Genomic DNA, 16438 nt, shown 5'->3' with positions numbered 1-16438 from the left:
AGCAGAACCTCAAAGTTAATCATCTCTGGATTATTACCTGAGCCATGTGCAAATTGGCATAGGACAAATAAGATTAGAGAAAGTAATGTGCGGCTGAAAGACTGGTGTGGTAGTAGTGGGTTCTGGTTCGTGGGGCATTGGCACCAGTACTGGGGAAAGAGGTGGCTGTACCGTTGGGACGGTCTACACCTGAACCGTGCTGGTGCCGGTGTTCCAGCGAGCCACATAATGAGGGAAGTAGAGACGGTTTTAAACTGAATAGTGGGGGCAAGGGATCAAATTTGGGAAGATATGGTGAATAAAGGAGGAGAGACAAGGCAAGAGAGAAAGGTATAAATATGGGAAATGATAAACAGACTGTGACAGGAAGGGACAGAATGTACAAATCTAAGAGTAAATCAACAGGTAAGGCTAGAGGTGACAAAAATAATAAAAGGACAAAACTAAATGCTCTGCATGGAGCAACCGAAACAAAACAGATAAACTGAGAGCACAAATAGAATAAATACGTACGATCTGATAGTCTTTACAGAGACATGGCTGCAGGGCGACCTAGATTGGGATGAGAATATTGGAGGTGACATGGCATTTTGGAAGGACAGGAAGCTAGGAAAAGGTGGCGGGGTAGCTCTGTTAATTAATGATGGTATTAGCGTAATCGAGAGGGATGACCTGAGTTCTGGAGATCAGGATGCAGAAGCAGTTTGGGTACAAATGAGAAATCATAAAGGCAAGAAGTCACTTGTGGGAGTGGTGTCCAGGCCACCTAACATTAACCACACTGTCGGATGGGATATAAAGGAAGAAATAATGGCAGCTTGTCAGAAAGGTACTGTGATAATTATGGGGGATTTTAATCTACATATAGACTGGAAAATTCAGATGGGCAGAGGTAGCCTAGATGAGGAGAACATAGAATGTTTTGGGGATAATTTCTTGGAACAATACATTCTGGAGCCAACCAGAGAGCAGGCTATACTAGACCTGGCATTGTGCAACGAGATAGGGTTAATTAATGACCTCATAGTTAAGGTGCCCCTAGGTAGTAGCGATTATAATATGATTGAATTTTACATTTAGTTTGAGGGTGAGGAGAGTGGGTCCCAGACTAGTATTTTAAATTTAAATAAGGGCAATTATAAGGTCATGAAAGCAGAGCTAGCTAAAGTGAACTGGCAAATTAGGTTAAGGGATAAGTCAATAGAGATGCAGTGGCAGACATTTAAGGGGATATTTCAGACTACACAGAATAGATACATTTCAACGAGAAAGAAAAGTTCCAAAGGTGGGACTCACCATCCATGGTTCACGAAAACAGTTAAAGATACTATCAAACTTAAAGAAAAAGCCTATAATTGTGCAAAGGTGGGAGGCAGGTCAGACGATTGGACAGAATATAAAAAAAACAGCAAAGAATGACTAAAAGATTGATAAGTAAGGTAAAATTAGAGTATGAGAGAAGGCTCGAAAGAAATTTCAAGACAACTAGTAAGAGTTTCGATAGATATTTTAAAAAGAAAAGAGTTAACAAAGCGACTGTTGGTCCTATAGAAAGTGTGTCTGGGGAATTAATAATGGATAATTAAGAGATGGCAGATGAATTGAACAGATACTTTGCATCGGTCTTCACTATTGAGGATACAAATAACATCCCAGTATTAGCCGTATATCAGGAAATTGAAGGGATGGAGGAACTCAAGAAAATTACAATCACCGGGGAAGTGGTACTAAACAAATTGTTGGAGCTGCGGGTTGACAAGTCGCAAGGTCCTGAATTGGCTAGTGAGATAGTTGATGCGCTGGTTTTAATATTCCAAAATTCCCTAGATTCTGGAAGGTTCCGTTAGATTGGAAAAGAGTGAATGTAACTCATTTATTCAAAAAGGGAGGGAGACAGAAAGCAGGAAACGACAGGCCAGTTAGCTTAACATTTGTCTTCGGGAAAGTGTTTGGAGCTATTACAGAGGATGTTATAGCAGGGCATTTAGAAAAAATTAAGGTAATCAGGCACAGTCAACATGGTCTTTTGAAAGGGAAATCATGTTTAACCAATTTATTGGAGTTCTTTGAGGGAGTTACATGTGCTGTGGATAAAGGGGAACCAGTGGATGTATTGTATTTCGATTTCCAGAAGGATAAGGTGACATATCAAAGGTTATTGCAGAAAATAAAAGCTCATGGTGTCGTGGGTAACATATTGGCATGGATAGAAGATTGGCTAGCTGACAGGAAACAGAGAGTCAGCATAAATGGGTCATTTTCTGGTTGGCAAGAAGTAACGAGTGGTGTGCCACAGGGATCTGTGCTGAGGCCTCAACTTTTTACAATTTATATAAATGACTTAGATGAAGGGACCGAAGGTATTGTTGCTAAATTTGCTGATCACAAAGATAGGTAGGAAAGTAGGTTGTGAAGAGGACATAAGGGGGCTACAGATAAGTTAAGTGATTGGGCAAAGACCTGGCAAATGGAGTATAATGTGGGAAAGTCGGAAATTGTCCACTATGGCAGGAAGAATAAAAAAGCATATTATCTAAATGGTGAGAGATTGCAGAGCTCTGAGATGCAGAGGGATCTGGGTGTCCGAGGGCATGAATTGCAAAAGGTGAGTATGCAGGTCCAGCACGTAATTAGGAAAGCTAATAGAATGTTATCATTTATCACCATGGGAATTGAATACAATAGTAGGGAGGTTATGCTTCAGCTACACAGGACATTGGTGAGACCTCTTCTGCAGTACTGAGTACTGTACTGGTCTCCTTATTTGCGGAAGGATGTAAATGCATTGGAGGTAGTACAGAGATAGGCCTTCACAGAGCGGAGGTCAGATGAGGATTGAATTAATTTCAATCACTGAATCTAAACAAGAAGTAAATCTGCCAGGAATGGAAGACTTTGCTTTATCTGTGAGCTTGTGGCGCAACGGTAGTGCGTCTGAATCCAAATCAGAAGGTTGCGTGTTCAAATCATGTTAGGCTCAGTTATGTTTCACAGCAGCTCAAGTTTCTGGATTTTATATCAGAAGAGAGTTCGTTCTCTTGGAATGTTCGTGCATGGTAGAATTTCAAGATCAACTTTAATCGATTAAAGTCCTGATTTCTGGTTCCGTTCCATTTCCATGCTCAGTTCTTATTTCACACTGTTTTATATCAGAACAATGTTTCAGGGATGTGATGTGGACAATCGCTCTGTCACCCAGTGTGAGAAATAAAACACAAACCGCCCAGCGTGCGGCTCAAACCCATACCTGGCTCTGTCTATCGGCCGCTTAGTTCAGTTGGTTGGGACGCAGTGTTGATAACAACAAGGCTGTGGATTTGATACCCATGTGCACTGTCACATGGTCAGTCATTAATTTGACACATTTTTGGAACACTTAAAATCCAACTTTTAGATGCAAACAAGTTTACATCAAATGTCAAAGGGAATTTATTTTGAATAACATCCATTGCATCTTTGTCACTGGTCTGGAGTAACACAGAATTCTTTCCAATTATCTTCCATTTGCTGGTAAACGTTCAACTCGTGGCCTGTTCTCGTTAATGGTCACGAGCAGCAAAAACAGACAGAGCAAGTCTGACCGCCCAGAGATGTGGAAAAGGCTTCAGTTTGGGACATATGCAGCAAATCAAATGTTCACCCGGCCCCGAAAGATTCAAAAACTGGGGAAACGGACACAAGGAGATAGAGAATAAGCTAAAGCTGACAATGTAAATATTTCCCATCATTGATATCTCTCTATTCCAATCCAACCTTCAGAGTTGGGTAAATAATTTCAGTGTAAATTGTGCAGCTCAAGAGTCAAAACCAAAGGGCGATGCAGAATAAAGGAGAACTGCCAAAACCCCAGATTGAACCAGGGATCTTCAGTCCAACACACTCCCAACTGAGCTATTTCAGTCTCACAGGCTTGGGATGATAAGTGGCAAGTAACATTCGCATCACACAAGTGCCAGGCAATGACCATCTCCAACAAGAGAGAATCTAACTATCTCCCCTTGACATTCAATAGCATTACAATCACTGAATCCCCCACCATCAACATCATGGAGGTTACCATGGGTAGCCATACAAATAACGTGACTAGAAGAGCAGGTCAGAGGCTTGGAATCCTGAGGTGAGTAATTACAGTGCAGCTGTTGGCTCCACCCCAGGGGCTGAATTTGTTCTGTAAACCATGAAGCAGCTTCCTCTCAAATCCCAGGTTTATCAATAAATCCTCTTCCAAAAGCCCCAAAGTGTGATATATTCCTCTCACTCATCCATGACTCCTGACTCCCCAAAGCCTGTCCACCATCTGCAATTCACAAGTCAAGAGTGTGATGGAATACTCTCCACTTGCCTGGATGGGTGCAATTCCAACTCAAGAATCTCAACACCGTCCAGGACAAAGCAGCCCACTTGATTGGCACCCCATCTACAAACATTCACTCCCTCCACCATCGGCACACAGTGGCAGCAGTGTGTACCGTCTACAAGATGCACTGCAGCAATGCACCAAGACTCCTTAGACAGCACCTTCCAAACCCAGCGACCTTTACCACCGAGAAGGGCAAGGGCAGCAAATGCAGGGGATACCACCACCTGCAAGTTCCCCTCCAAGCCACACACCATCCTGACTTGGAACTATATCGCCGTTCCTTCACTGTCGCTGGGTCAAAATCCTGGAACTCCCTTTCTCACAGCACTGTGGGTGTACCTACCCCACATGGACTGCAGCGGTTCAAGAAGGCAGTTCACCACCACCTTCTCATGGGCAATTAGGGATGGGCAATAAGTGCTGGCCTAGCCAGCGATGCCCACATCGCATGAATGAATGAATAAAAATGTGAAGTATCCCTTGTGTCATTCTTTTGGTCGAAAATATAACCCTGGTGGAATTGCCCCTCCCAATCACACCTCACTTCATAGAACATAGAAAATCGAGAAAATTTATGGCACAGAATGAGACCATTTAGCAATCGTGTCTGTGCCAGCTGAAAAAGAGCGATCCAGCCCAATCCCACTTTCCAGGTCTTGGGAATGGGATCTGAACAGATGTCAGAGCTCACATTATGTGAATGTTCTGTTGAAGTGTTGGTGAGCTGATATACCAGGGGAGATTCACACTGTTGGACACAGTGTGAAATACATTCAAGTATTTATAAAACATTACAACATGTGAGTAATATTCCCCATTGATTTCTCAGCACTGATGGATTGTGAAGTGGGAGACAGCCAGAATTCCCAGTGATCCACACTGACCCTGAGCTGAGAATGAAATGAGAAAAAGTTCAATCTTCAGCAGCGAGATGATGCAGAGAGGTAAGAGTCCTGAATCAAGGAGAGACTTTCTCATACTGCTGTTGAATCTCATTTCAAACACTCCTTGAACTCTCTGCCGAGGAATTCAGAGCTGGATAACGCCTGTAAAATCAGCCTAAAAAGGAAATTGAAAACACCCACCGTGGGCTCAAACTCAAAAACTTGAGATTCAGAGTTTCATGCTTTCAGCGACTGAGCTCACCAGGCCTGAGACAGTGTCCCCATCCTGTCTGTTATTGGACGGTGCAGCTGTTGGCTCCACCCCAGGGGCTAAATTTGTTCTGTAAACCATGAAGCAGCTTCCTCTCAAATCCCAGGTTTATCAGTAAATCCTCTTACAAAAGCCCCAAAGTGTGATATATTCCTCACTCAACCAGAATAAAAGTTACATCTTTTGCTCTTTTTACCTTCCAAACATTGACTTCTATTTTGCTCAGCATTTATTTCTCTCTCCTTTTTATGTTGTGCATTTCCTAATAAACATTTCATTTCAATTATTTATGAGGGATGAAATGAACAGAAAAGATTTTCTGCAATGGTACCAGGGGTGTGGGACAGAGTGAGTGGTTCGGATCTGGAATACACTGCCTGAGAGTGTGCTGGAGGCAGATTCAATCGTGGCTTTCAAAAGGGAATTGGATAAACACCTGAAGAGAGAAAATTTGCAGGGCTACAATGAAAGGGCGGAGGAGTGGAATTAGCTGATCTGCTCTTGCAAAGAGCTGTCAAGGACATGATGGACTGAATGGTCTCCTTCTGTACTGTAACCATTTCATTCCTTGATTCTAACTCTGTCAAAGTTGTTCTCAACTTGCTCTGCTCCAAGGAGAACAACCCCAGCTTGTCCAGTGTCTGCACATAACTGAAGTTATGAGGAACCATGGGGAACCCACTGTGAACCTTCCTCCAGACAGAAATACAACTGTTCACCACCACACTGAGACCCAGCTGTTCACATGATTTGGATGCGGGGACCAAATGTAGTATTTCCAAGTTTGCAGATGACACAAAACTAGGTGGGAATGTGTGTTGTGAGGAAGATGCAAAGCGGCTTCAAGGGAATTTGGACAGACTTAGTGAGTGGACAAGAAAGTGGCACATGAAATATAATGTGTAAAAATGTGAGGTTATCCACTTTGGTAGGAGAAACAGATGTGCAGATTATTTGTCAAATGGTAAGAGTGTGAATGGACAAAGGGGCCTGGGTGTCCTTGTCAATAAGTGACTGAAAGCGAACATGCAGGTGCAGCAAGCAATTAGGAAGGCTAATGATATGTTAGCCTCTATCACAAGAGGATTTGAGTACAGGAGCAGTAAAGTCTTGCTTCAATTGTATATAACCTTGGTTGGACTGAACTTTGGAATACTGTGTGAAGTTTTGTTCCCCTTACCTTAGGAAGGATATCATTGCCATAGAGGGAGTGCAACGAAGGTTCACCAGACTTGTTCCCGGGATAGCGGGACTGTCAAATGAAGAGAGATTGGGTAAACTGGGCCTGTATTCTCTAGAGTTCTGAAGAATGAGAGGTGATCTCATTGAAACTTACAAAATATTTAAAGGGATAGACAGGGTCGATGAAGCTAAGATGTTTCCCCCGGTTGAGGAGTCTAGAACCAGGGGACACAATTTCAACGTAAGGGGAAAGCCACTTAGGACAGCGATGAGGAGAAATTTCTTTACTCAGTGGGTTGTGAATCTTTGGAATTCTCTATCTCAGAGCGCTGTGGAAGCTCAGTCATTGAGTATGTTTAAAGCAGAGATTGACAGATTTCGAAATACAAATGACATAGGGGATATGGAGATAGTGTGGGAAAAAGGCATTGAAGTGGACGATCAGTCATCATCATATTGAATGGCAGGGTGGGCTCGACGGGCTGAATGGCCTACTCCTGCTCCTATGTTCCTATCAGTCTGCAAACTTCATGTGCATGCTGTCATTGTCCCTTTTATTCCATGGGCTTCAGTTTTACTGGCAGTCTAGTATGTGACATCATCAAGAAGGTTTCAATAAGTTAAATAAGGAGAAATTGTTTCCAGTGGCAAAAGGGTCAGTAACCAGAGGATGTATTTATCAGGTGATTGAGAAAAGACCAGAGGCGAAATGAGGAATGATTTTTTATACAGTGATGTGTTGTCATCTGGAATGCACTGTCTGATCAGGACTTGAAAGCAGATTCAGTAGTAACTTTGAAAAGCAATTGGGATAAATACTGGAAGGAAAATTTACAGATTACAGGAAAAAGCTGAACACCAGGACTAATTGGATAGCACAACCAAAGAGACAGCACTGACACAATGGACCAAATGGTCTCCTTCTTTGGGTATCATTCTATGGTTTTATGAACATAATGTTGGTACAATTTCCTGAGTTGGAAGGGAAGTGAACCCAGATTCTGGGTATTCTAAACACCAGACCCAAACCAAATGAACAAGCCCGTAGTTTAATCTCTGTTTTTCACACCAGCTTCTCCTCGCTCTTTCTGTGTTTCCAGCCTGGTCTGTTCCTCTGACCTTCATTCCTGACACTCTATTGAGAGTGGCCAACTCACTGCGCCTCTCACTCACACCGTCACTCCACCCCTTCACCCACTTCCAAACCTCTCTGTTCAACAGTACCTCACATCTGCTCCTCTGCTCCATTAATATAACAGGAAAACATTTTCAAACAGACATCTCCAGACAGTGAACGTTCCAGTAAGACAAGGTAAAGAGCAGATTCATTCACTTTAAACACAGAGAGAGCAGCTCTCCCTGTTCAGTCTAAGGAGCAGATGTGGGTTCACTCCCATTAGTCTTAGAGACATGCGCCAGAATTTTAAGGGACCGTTGGAGACGGGAATGGAGGCCGGGGAGGGGTAGGGGGGGTGTATAAAATAGGGATGGAAGACGTTGGACCGGATTTTTCTGTCGGCGGCTGACATGCAGGGCAGACTTCGCACATCCACACGGCAAGAAGGCATTTCAAGTATTTATGAGTCCAATTGTCAGCAATTTTATTCACTGGATCCAATTGAACTAATAGCACACGGGAACTACGGGGCTTCAGAGCCTCGCCTGGTTAAAGGAGGTGACTGGGAGGTGGGAGCTGAGTGTTGTCTTCACTGGGAAGCTATCGGGTGAGGCAGCAAAAATTGGCAGAAAGGGCAGCGGGAAACACTGTCAGGAGTGGGGGCCAATGTGCCAGCTCTGCAGAGGGAACAACACCAGGGTGCCATTGGGGCAGTGCCACATCATTGAGGGTGACAAGTGAGGTAAATGTGGCTGGGTGTTGTTTACTGTGAAGGCCTTGCACTCAGGGAGGGGCAACCTGACATGGGCCTCATTCGAGGCTCTCATTGGATTCGAGGCTCCCATTGAGGAGGAGGAGGAGGGGTAGAGAGGAAGGGAGGGAGGCGCAGGCACCAGCAGGGGCACCACAGCAGCTTGGGGGCCCACAGGAAGGCCAGCCTCGAACAGGAGGCTGGAGAAGGAGGCAGAGGAACACGTCAGCTGAGGTTCAACTACCTGCAGATGTCCGAGTGACAGTGTCTCCGCAGACTGCACCTCTCCACGGGGGTCGTCACTGATCTCTCTGCCATGATGCAGCTGTGCCCCATGCGACTTGGTGGGCACCTGATGCCAGTGTCACTGAAGGTCACCGTGCCACTGAACTTCTTCACCACCAGATCATTGTGGGGATCCACTGGAGATATGTGTGGAATCTCACAGTCTGTAGTGAATCAGTGCATCAAGGAGGTCACCAATGTCCTGTTCAGGAGGGCCGGTGACTATGTGCACATTGATCCAAACAGTCAAGCTGAGAGAGCTATAGGATTCGGGCCATCGCTGGATTCCACCAGGTGTAGGCTGTCATTGACTGCACCCATGTGACCATCATGGCTCCTGCAGACCAGCCAGCAGCCTTCAACAGGAAGGGCTTCCACTTGCTCAGTGTGCAATTGGTCTGTGACCACTGCAAATGGATCCCATAGGTGTGTGCACAAATCCCGGGAAGCAGCCACAACGCCTGCATACCAAGGCACTCTCAGGTGCCAGAACCTTTCCGCGGCCCCATCCGCTTTCAGAGATGGATCCTTGGAGACGAGGGCTACCCACTGAGGACATGACTACTGACGTCTGTGAGGAACCCACGCACGGATGCAGAGGAGAGGTGCAACACCTGCTGCGGTTCAACCCGAGCGACCATCAAGGAGGCCATTGGTCTCCTGAAGATGAGATTCAGGTGCCTAGATCGATCCAGTGGAGCCCTTCAGTATGTCCCGGCGAGGGTCTCGCATATCGTGGTGGTTTGCTGTGCACAGCACAATCTGGCATTACAGAGGGGTGAGGTGTTGACTAGTGAGGATATCGTGGAGTGTGATGTCTCCTCTGATGATGAGGATGTGGAGGAGGATGCTGCCCAAGCAGTGCCAGATGAAGAACCTCAGGCACAGCAGGAAAGGGGCCATGAGATACACACAAGGGAGACATGAGACACCCTTATACATTCAAGTTTCCTTTGAGCCTTACCACCTTCTGGAACCACAGCAATAAAGTCTTAGCTTTAAGCAGCCCTGTTGTCGCCTGCTTCCTTCTGCACTGCAGCGTCCAGGTACACATCGCACAGTGACAAGACCGAAGCTTTGTGAACTCAGGGCTTGGTCCCTCACTTCCAGCCCCTTGGGAGGAAGGGTTTAAATGAAGTCCCAAAGGGCATCAACAATAGGAAGGAGACATAGTGAGAGAACATCATTTCTTTCTTCCGTGTGACATCAAATGCAACCCTATCCATCTGGAATGCACATTCACCATGAACCCTAAGTGAATCTAGGTGCTCTTCTGAAATCTTTTCCGCATGCTCCTACGTGGTGCTCCCCCTGCTCTGTCAGCTGAGGTGGAGACAGGCTGCTGACCTTGCTGCCCCATGGCTTGGGATGACATTGGTGGCCGTCCTCTTGCTGCCTGAGGCCTGGAGGTCCCCGGCACACTGAGGGCCTCCTCCACAGGTACAGGGACCCCCCCTCTGTCATCGAGGGTGATGGAGGCAGGCACTGGCATCACTTGTGTCACTCGCAGAGGGGCTTTGGAGCTACTGTCCACACCAGGAGCACCCTGAGAGGAGACCCCAGATGTAGCAGCCAGCTGCTCCTCCCCCTTATAAGACACACTTGTACCTCGCTGCTGACCTGAGAGGGATGTGGACCTGGTGAAGAGTTCAGGTGCCTCGTCCCCCCTCTCGCCTTGTCACCGCTGGATGGAGCTCATGGACAAAGCGATGGAGTGCAGGTCTGCACACATCTCCGGCAGCCACTGATTGGTCGGCTGGATCTGGCTCTCCATCAGAGTCACCAATCTCTCAAGGAAGGAAGCCAGACACACCCCCATCAGAGACAGTGCAGCATGCAAGGCCTGGATGGACTCCTCCATCATCCGAACTTGGGTACACATAACCTCCGGCAACTCTGCCAGATGTTGCCTGACCTCTTGCTGCAGCTGCAGCATTTCCCGTGTTGCTGGTGACACCAGAGGCACGTCATCAGCCTGGGACTCAGCATGGGCCTGGCCTCCCACAGACTTCCAACTGCCAGTGGCCTCGGCTGTCACAGCCTCAGTCAGCTGCCCGGGCCTGTCTGTGACGTGCTCACCAGCTTGTGTGCCCAAATCTAACAGCGAGTGGATACCCACCGAGTGAGGGTTTCTGTGCTGGTGGAGGGTGCAGGGGAATGATGTGACGGTGCACCCTCTGAGGCTCCCTCCTCCTCCTCAGAGGTGTCTGGCTGTCCCCCAGTCTCTCCAGCTCTTCGCTCTTGTCGTTCATCCTAGCCTGCATGTGAAAACAGGGACATTGAAGGGTTAGAGTCTGCCCATCGTGACATTCCAACCACCCCTACTGTGCAGCTCCATTGATGCAGTGGTGAACAGATGAGCAGTGTGGCTCCTTTGCAGCAGATGCACCCTTGTGCCCCAGGAGATGTTCACTCACTCTCTTAGGTAGGTGTCCCTGTCTCTCCATCAGCTATGGAGCAGCTGCTTTGCTGCCCGGCCTGTTCCATGGCCTCCTCCTCCATCGGGATGAGGACATGGAGATAAGGCATCCACTGCCAGTCTTGACACGCTCTTTCCGATTGTGGGCTGTCTTCTATTGCAGCCACTATGATCAACAAAGTTCGTCTCCCAGCGGGGACAAGCCCAACATCTCTGATGGTGATAATCCAGCAGTCCATGATGTGGACACACATATTCCTCCTGCATGTGGCCCCTCTCGAGGGACTGTGTGAGTTTAGACAATGACTGACGTGCACCTCCCACCGAGATGCAGCCAAGCCTCAGGCAGCGTGTCCTGCTGCCCTTCCCCAATACACATGACTGGGTGGTCACTCCCTTTCCACCAAACACTCCCTCTCACTCTGCCATGCGCAATGTCCAAAGGGTCCAAAGTGTTTTGAGTTTGTGCCTGAGCAGCCTGGATCCGGTCATTGACCCACTTCGTGCACTGGATCCATGTCTTGGGGTTGACCCCACGGCTGCTGACTTCACCTACTATCTCAAAGCAGCTTTGCTTGGTCAGGTGGACAGGTCTCCACCTCCCATCCCTGGGGAAGAGGATCTTCCACCTATCTGTTGTCACCTGGAGGCGAACCTGCAGGAAGGCATCGCTAAACTATTGGACCATGGTCACTGCAGGCTCGCATTCAGCTCGTTATCTATCAGGCAGCAGAGACAGCAGAACGGGTCCTGGGGCATCAGTGACAGCAGAACGGGTCCTGGGACAGCAGAATGGGTCCTGGGCAGCAGAGGCAGCAGAACAGGTCCTGGGGCAGCAGATGCAGCAGAACAGGTCCTGGGGCAGCAGAGGCAGCAGAACAGGTTTTGGGGCAGCAGATGCAGCAGAACAGGTCCTGGGGCAGCGGAGGCAGCAGAACAGGTTCAGGGGCAGCAGATGCAGCAGAACAAGTCCTGGGGTAGCGGAGGCAGCAGAACAGGACCTGGGGCAGCAGATGCAGCAGAACAGGTCCTGGGGTAGCGGAGGCAGCAGAACAGGTCCTGGGGCAGCAGATGCAGCAGAACGGGTCCTGGAGCAGCAGAGGCAGCAGAACGGGTCCTGGGGCAGCAGAACGGGCCCTGGGGCAGCAGAGGCAGCAGAATGGGTCTTGGGGCAGCAGAACGGGTTCTGGGACAGCAGAACGGGACCTGGGGCAGCAGAGGCAGCAGAACGGGTTCTGGGACAGCAGAGGCTGCAGAACGGGTCCTGGGACAGCAGAGGCAGCAGAACGGGTTCTGGGACAGCAGAGGGCTCTCAGGAAGACACTCCTTTAAACCAGGCAGCAGTGAATACAGGTCTGGCAGTCCTTTCAATATGGTGCCAGCACCTGCCGTTGTGTCAGATGTCGGTGCCATCGGTGCCTCGTTCCCTGCCTCTGGTCCTTGTTTACATGGGCCCCACGCCTCCCCTTCATTAATTGGTCAGCTGCTCCGTGATCGGGGTCGGCCGGCCACATTTCACTCGTGTGGTGACGGCACCCACTCACGGTGTCTCTGCCGAGAGCCACACCGTTAGGTTAAAATTCAGCCCATGGGGTCAAGAGTGGAAAATCTCCCCTCTGATTCTCTCTACTTAAACTGATGGAGACACCAAATTAAAACTGATGAAACCAGGGATTGTATCCTGGTTCTTCAATCTAGTGTTCTCCCAACTGAGCTATTCCATCCTCACTGTGAACTCATCTTCATTGGAGACAAATATAACTCCAGGTGGAATTTCCCACCCGTTCATTCCTCACTTCAGGGGAATGGGACCCAACCAGATCGCGGAACTCAGATTATGTTAATGTTCTGCTCTTGATATCTTCATATTATCTTGCGTTTGAGCCACTTTTAATCAGGTTCACGGACAAATTCTTCCATCATCCCTTCTCCCACATTCTCTCTCTCTCATTCATTCTTTATTCCTCACAGTCCAGAAACAGTTAGGAATCAGAGCTCACTCCCAAACCCTCTGCACACAGACCTCTGTCTGTTACCCTGTTTGATCCAAGAGACCAGTCAATAAATTACACTCTTTATAAACACAGAAAGCTGCCTCAGAGTGTTGGACAGAGATAAATACACTGAAGTCTTTTGAAAAAAGTTCATCTTACGGGTTGTTACTGAGCCCACAGAGCAGGGCGGGCCCAGGCTCCAGCCCCAGCCCCAGCCTGTGCTGTGTTAGCTGATGCCACCTGGTGTGAAACTGAGTCACACGGAGCAGGAAAGGGCCTGATTGTATTCATGGCCTGTGTTGAGTTAACTGATCCCACTCAGTGTGGTAGGAGCCACACAGAACAGAATGGGCCCAGGCTCCTTCCTCAGCCTGAGGGATGATAGTTCTTCTCACACATTGTTGTCCAGAGCCCCACACAGAACAGGGAAATCTCAGGCTCCATCCCCGGCCTGTGGTATTTTACTTCATCGCACCTGGTATGGTACGGAGTCCCCAGAGCAGGAAAGATCCAGCTTCCATCTCCGGCCTGTGCTGAATTAGCTGATCTGACCTGGTTGGCACTGAACCGCAATCAGGGAAGGATGGGCCGAGGCTCCATGGCCTGTGGTGTGTTAGTTATTCTCATTTGGTGAGGTACTGAGCACTATATAGAGCAGGATGGGCCTGTGCTCAGTGAGCTGATCTCACCTTGTGTGGTTCTGAGACCCACACACAAAGCAGGACAGGCCTAGGCCTCATCCCCGGCCTGTGTTCAATTAGCTGATCTCATCCAAAAGATTTTGATAAGGTTCCACACAAGAGGCTTCTCTATAAGATTAAAGTCCCTGGTATCAGTGGTAATATATTGATCTGGATTGGGAACTGACTGGCAGGACGTAGGCAGAAAGTAGTTACAGATGGATCTGGATCTGTTTGGAGACCAGTTACCAATGGTATCTCACAGGGATCGGTGTTGGGACTGTTGCTCTTTACTATTTTTATTAATGATCTGGATGTAGGTGTAGGGGGCACCATCTGTAAATTTACAGATGATTTGAAGATCTGTGCGAGTGTTCAGACTGTAAACGATACTCGACTGTTTCAGGCTGATCTTAATGTGTTGGGAGATTGGGTTCATGACTGGTAAATTATGTTTAATTTGGGTAAGTGCAGTGTTATTCATGTGGACAGGGCGAATGCTCAACATTCATACACCCTTCAGGGAAAAACATTAAAGTAGGTGGAAAAATGAAAATAATTTTGAGCAGACATCTGGATGTTCTCGTGCACAGATCTCTAAAGGTACAGCAGCAATGCTGTGAAGTGATAGTTGGAGCAAATAGAGGGTTGGGCTGCATTCAGAGGACAATTGAGTATAAAATGAGGCATATTCTTTCATGGGATGTGAGCGAAACTGGCAAGTCCAGAATTTGTTACCCATCCCTAATTGTCCTTGACAAGGTGGCGGTGAGCTCCCTTCTCGAATTGCTGCACTCCATGTGGTGTAGGTACACCCACAGTGCTGTTAGGAAGGGAGATCCAGGATTTTGACCCAGCATCAGTGAATGAACAGCGATATATTTGCAGATCAGATGGTGAGTGACTTGGAGGGGAGCTTGCACATGGTGGTGTTTCCATGCATCTGCAGCCCTTGTCCTTCAAGGTTTAATTGTGTATTCCTTTGCTGTGTTTGACCTCACCAAAGGCATCACCTCACACTTCTCCAAGTTGAATTCCATTTGCCACTTTTCTGCCCACCTGACCAGTCCATTTCTCCAGCTCTCCTAATGAGCATTTCACCATGTGCCTTGAGCTGAGTTACTCATCACAGAATTCCCACGATCTGATTTACTCTTGTAGCCAGAGTATGTATATGAATGGTCTAGTTATGCTTTTGTCAATGGTAACCCCCAGGATGTTGATGGTGGGGGGATTCAGCGATGGTAATGCTGTTGAACGTCAAAGGGAGATGGTTACATTCTCTCTTGTTGGAGATGGTCATTGCCTGGTACTTATGTGGTGTGAATGTTACTTGCCACTTAGCTGCCCAAGTCTGAATGTTGTCCAGGTCTTGCTGCTTCTGGACATGGACTCCTTCAGTATCTGAGATGTCCCGAATTTGTCCTTTTATGAAACCTTGGTCAGGACTCACTTGGAATATTGTCTCCATTCTTGGTCTCCTCACATGATGGGTGATATTGAGGCTTTGGAAAGGGTACAGAGGAGAGACATTCAACGAATTCCCAGTATAAGACATCTTGGTTATCAAGTTAGACTAAAAGAGTTGGGACCCTACACCTCAGAGAAACCTAGACTGAGGGGTGATCCGATTGAGGTTCATAAATAATGAAGGGTCCAATTTAGCATGGGAGAGGAGTCATAACTTTGTATTGGAAAAGGCCAGATGGCACCCGCATCACATTAAATTTCATTTTCAGTGGTGGGTTAACGTACCAGGATGGCCGAGTGGTTAAGGTGTCGGACTTAATATCCAATAGACATGTGTCTGCGTGGGTTCAAACCCCACTCCTGCTATCTGTGCTTACAAAATGTTACTTTTTCTTTCCCTGACTTTTGCCTTGCACCATCATCTCTTCTGTCATTTCATCACTCTTACCTTCCAACTGATCACAGCTTCCTATTATTTGATCTGCCCCAGCACCGTTCCTTGGCTCTGTGCTTGCTTATAAACTGGTAAATCTTTAACTTAATCTCCTCTGTACCCTGACAATGACCTTCTCATCCTTCCTGGATTGTGGTTCCTCACAGGATCCGCTGCCTCTCCGACTCCCCTCCAGGTAACTGAAGGCCCTGAGCCTTGGTCTCGCTTTATACGCTAGCTGGTAGTTGATTCCTTGCAGGTCTGCCACCGCTCAGGAGAAGCTCAAAACCCAGATCAAGCAAAGTATCAAGAGGAATGTGAACAAAGGCTCCCTGGTGCAGAGCAAGGGACAGGGAGCCTCCGGCTCCTTCAAAATCAGCAAGAAGGAAAACCGAGGGAAAAGTGGGAAAGAAGGTGAAGAAACCAGCACACAAGAAATCTTTAGTGAAGAAACCAGCAGACGTGAAAGTGACAACAAAGAAAGTAACAGCCAAGAAAACGAGCAGCAAGGCGGCGGCAACGCCAAATAAGGTGTGAAGAAAGCAGCGCTTCAGAAAAAGTCTCCTGCGAAGAAGGTCAAAAAAGGCAAGAG

The 16438-nt window shown here is 47.5% G+C and overlaps 1 non-coding gene across 1 annotated transcript; it reads left to right on the top strand.

Moving 5' to 3' along the window:
* Positions 1-15696: 15696 nt before the first annotated feature.
* On the top strand, positions 15697-15779 carry trnal-uaa (transfer RNA leucine (anticodon UAA)). The gene has a single exon. It is a non-coding gene; the product is annotated as a tRNA-Leu (tRNA).
* Positions 15780-16438: the final 659 nt, after the last annotated feature.

The sequence above is a fragment of the Heterodontus francisci genome, unplaced genomic scaffold (assembly GCF_036365525.1).
Source record: "Heterodontus francisci isolate sHetFra1 unplaced genomic scaffold, sHetFra1.hap1 HAP1_SCAFFOLD_59, whole genome shotgun sequence".
NCBI classification, from domain to species: domain Eukaryota; kingdom Metazoa; phylum Chordata; class Chondrichthyes; order Heterodontiformes; family Heterodontidae; genus Heterodontus; species Heterodontus francisci.
This window is presented reverse-complemented; position numbering and strand designations above follow the sequence as displayed.